Here is a 4,624-nt window from a genome sequence, read left to right on the forward strand (position 1 = left end):
TAGAAAGCTTGTAAAATCCAAATGATACACATTTTGGCTCCTCTAGGGTTGACACACTCTAGTCTGCTCTTGCTGAAATCTTGAATCTCTATGGTTTTTTAGTAACTATTGCAATACAGTTTATATCCAGCAAACTGTCCCCATTTAAAGAGTACATTTCCATGAGTTTTAAGAGATGTGTCCACCTGAGAAACCACCCCCACAAGCTACAAAAAGTTGTTTCCATCAGCTCCAGAAGGGTCCTTAGGCCCTTTTGCAGTCCTTCCCAACCCCCCATATCCTAGATAACTACTGGTCCGCTTTTTATCACTATGGATCAGTTTGCATTTTAGAGTTTTATTCAGGTAGAACTATTCAATATGTACTATTTTGTGTCTGACTTCTTTCACTAAGAATAATGACTTTGAGTTTCATCTATGTTGTTGTGTGCATGATGTTTGTTCCTTTTTTGTTTTGTTTTAAGGTTTTATTTATTTGACAGAGAGAGAGAGATAGCAGGAGAGAGCACGAGCAGAGGGTGGGGTGAGGGAGAAGTAGGCTTCCCGCTGAGCAGGGAGCCCAATGGAGGGCTCGAGCCCAGGACCCTGAGATCATGACCTGAGCGGAATGCAGGCACTTAACCAACTGAGCCACCCAGGAGCCCAAGTTTGTTCCTTTCTCTTTGCTGTGGAGTTTGAATCTGTGATTTTATCTCTGCTGTATATCTAATAACAATAGAGCTTGAGAATCTCTATGTTTGATAAGTGGTTCCGTGGCAGATGACCTAGAGACACAGAGTTCTGAAGCTGTGAAAAAGGACCTAATAACAGTTCGATGGGTTTGATGGGTAGTGGGAGCAGTGAGCATACCCCAGGGAGCCCAGAGCAGCCCCGCTGCAGCCAGGAGGAGGCACCCCTACCACAGCCAGCCCCAGTTACCATCCTGGCAACCCTGAGCAGCCAGGATGAGACCCAGCAGCAGCCGCAGCCCCTGCCCTCGGTGCTGCAGACACCAAGCCCGGCACCATGGGCAGCAATGCACGGAGTGGGGGCCAGGTGACCTCACATCGCTGGCGTATGCCTGGGGTGACAAGAAGGTCATCACAAGGAAGGTTTTGAGAACAGTCAAATGGTTCAGTGTAGGAAACGGATACGGTTTCATCAATAGGATTGACACCAAGGAAGTGTATTTGTACACCAGACCGCCATAAAGAAGAATAGGCCCAGGGAGTTCTTTGGCAGTGTAGGAGATGGGGAGATGCTGGAGTTTGATGTTGTTGAAGGAGAAGAGGGTGTGGAGGCAGCTTCAGTGACAGGCCCTGGTGGAACTCCAGTGCAGGGCAGGAAATACGCAGCCCACCATAGCCATTACAGATGCTCTCCACATGACGGGGGTCCTCCACGCAATTGCCAGCAGAATTACTAGAAGAGTGAGAGTGGGGAAAAGGAGGAGGGCTGGAAAACTGCTCCCGAAGCGCATGCCCCACAGCGCTGCCCTCTGGCAGGTGAGGGTTCCCACCTTACTACAGGCAGAGATCCTACAGGCCCAGACCACAGTCCTCCAACCCTCCTGTGCTGGGAGAGGTGATGGTGGGAGCTGACGATCAGGGTGCAGGGGAACAAGGTAGGCCAGTGAGATGAAATGTATCGGGGTACAGATCACGATTCCGCAGGGGCCCTCCTGGCCAACAACAGCCTAGGGAGGACGGCAATGAAGAAGATAAGGAAAATCAAGGAGATGAGACCCAAGGTCAGTAGCCACCTAAACGTAGGTACCACAGCAAATTCAATTACCTGCACAAATGACTGGAAAACCCTGAAGCACAAGAGAGCTAAGAGACAAAAGCAGCAAGCAGATCCACCAGCTGAGAATTCATCAGCTCCCAGGGTGAGCAGGGTGGGGCTGAGTAGATGCTGTTTTACCATCTCTACCAGCATCATCTGCTTTATTCATCCAACACGAAGAAATGAAGATGAAATTCCAGCAATAAAAAATGAACAAAAGATTGGAGCTGAAGCCCTTCAGTGCTTGCTTTTTGCCCACTGACCAGATAAATAGAACTATCTGCATCATCTTTGTAGCATGGGGTTTGTATTATTTTTACCTAAAGACATCTCTTTTTGGTAATGACAAATGTGGTTGTTGTTGTTATTGTTTTTTTCAATACGCCTTCAAAGGTTTTTTTGTTTCATATCTAGTCAAGTTGAGATTTTTAAGAACCACATTTTTCATTTGTAATGAAAGTTTACAACTTGATATTTTTTTAAAAAGTCAACAGCAAGCACCTCTAATAAAGGTCTTAAATAATTGTCAAAAAGAAAAAAGGATCGATAACTGCTGTTAAGAGAGAAAGGTCCACAGAAACCTCTCATTTTAATCTTGCTAAGTCATCAGATATTATGGGAGATTATTCCTATCTCAGTTCTGTCCTTGAGAAAGCACCGTTCCTTTTGTTACTGTAGATGTCTTTCTTACTAAGAATTCAGACGAAGATCAGAATGGTGAAGTTTTCTTTTCAGTTGAGTTAGAAAAATTAAATCTCTCACCAGAAATATTTTTCTCTTTATTATTGATCAGTTAAGATCTCTCATCACTTACTGAAATTACTCTCAGATGAAGACATATATGTCTATTTCAAACTGGAGGCTAAAACCTTAATCACTTCATATATGTAGTCCTTCATATGGCAGCATAGTACTATGAAACCTGACAGTAAAGCCTGAGACTGTGGAATCTTAATAATTGATAAGAAAAATTATGATTGTTCCTTGATCTTTAAAATTTTTGTCAAATCATTCAAAGCTCTCTGTCAGTTGTAAATGTGTATAGAAGAATGAAAAAAACAGTAAAATTAATATTTATTTAGTACACTGTAATTTGTAATACGAAAACCCTAAGAATTAAAGTGTTTTATTTCTTTGTAAAAAGATGAGCAAGGGTCGTTTGAACAATGCTTTCCTTACTCTTCTCATATAATTTATGTGAAGGACCTTTTATATATGAAAGGAACTTTTATTTTATTTTTTAAAAGATTTAATTTATTTGACACAGAGAGAGAAAGCACAAGCAGGGGGAGGGGCAGAAGTATAAGCAGACTGCCCGCTAAGCAGGGAGCCCAATGAGGGACTCGATCCCAGGACCCTGGGATCATGACCTGAGCAGAAGGCAGACGATTAACAGACTGAGCCACCCAGGCACCCTGAAAGGACCTTTTATAAATGAAAGACCTTTTCTGTGCCTTAGCAAACTATCATACTTCTTTCTAAATTTAGGTTAACTCCCAACAATTTAGTTTCTATGCTTGCAATGTTTGAAATATCTTTGAGAGTTCCTTTAATGTGGAGTATTTTCCTGGCATCACTTATTCTGGGACATGCTGCCAGTTCATGAACTAACAGGTGAGCAGGGACCACTCATGGGCAAACTTTGAGAGAAATGACATAACTGGTCATTGATCATGATGCACTTCTGTTATTTATGCAGTGATCTGTGGGCCAGTGAACTCATAATAAAGCTGGTACTTTATGCAATTGTTCACGGTTAGTATACTGTAATTAAAATTTGAACTGTATTTCTGGGGAGTGGTGTTATTTAACCAAATCACCATAACTAAAATTCATGCACACTGGAACTGAGCAAAACAAGGACTGTCTCTGTGTGTGTATCTGTGTGTGGTTTTTTTTTTGTATTACATTTTTCCCATAGGTCTATAATAATCAAAACTAGGACTTGGATTCTCTCCGCATTTGATAAACAATTCAGTATTGGACAGCTGTCTCATTTAAAATGTATATCCACTCTATATCAAGGTAAATGAATGTTTATCAAGTTGAGTTAATTTGCATTTTTCTACTTTAAGATCAAATGAGTAGTCTTCAATATGTTCCTGGTATATATGATATATGAGAGAATATAAAACTGAGGTGGTCCTATATAGATGTAAGTAAACATTCCTCAACTGAAGTTTAATAAAATAAGCAACATATTAGAACAGAGCACTTATTTTGCAATTAATTTAATTCACAGTCAGGCTTAGAGGTGCTTAAATGGGTGCTTCTGCAGCCCATTTAGTATTATTCCACTTGGGAATAGTCACAGAAAAACTGTTAACACCTTAGGTTCCATGAAATCAGTGAAGAGGCAAGTGCTGGTACGCACAGAGTGGTCAAAAAACAACCACATTTGCTTTTTAAAAAATATTGGTTGAGTTTTAATTTTCAGCTTAGTATAAATCTATTTTCTCTCCTAATTTTTGCAAAAAGGTGAATGTAAAGTCATCATATTTTATATTATTTACCAGGTGTGGAACTATAAACATGAAATTATCCAATAAACAATTTCTACTAATACATGGTTTTAAAAAATTCATAGATAAAATAACTTTCCAAAATAATCCCTCCTTTTGTTTCTTACTGTAACAGATGGGAAAATGGAAGTCATACTAATTTAATTTAATCCCAGAATTCTTAATTTGGCAAGAAAAACAGACAAGTTAATAAATATTCAAAACCTGCATCTTGAGTGGAATCATCTCTAAATTCCCCACAAATAAAAATGCCATTTTTGGTGGACAAGTTTATTTTATTTTAATTTTTTAAAGATTTTATTTATTTATTTGACAGAGTGATGGGGAGAGAGCACAAGT

The 4,624-nt window shown here is 39.9% G+C and overlaps 1 pseudogene; it reads left to right on the forward strand.

The window, feature by feature from the left end:
* Positions 1-813: 813 nt before the first annotated feature.
* On the forward strand, positions 814-2,025 carry LOC110587488 (annotated as a pseudogene).
* Positions 2,026-4,624: the final 2,599 nt, after the last annotated feature.

The sequence above is a fragment of the Neomonachus schauinslandi genome, chromosome 10 (assembly GCF_002201575.2).
Source record: "Neomonachus schauinslandi chromosome 10, ASM220157v2, whole genome shotgun sequence".
NCBI lineage: Eukaryota > Metazoa > Chordata > Mammalia > Carnivora > Phocidae > Neomonachus > Neomonachus schauinslandi.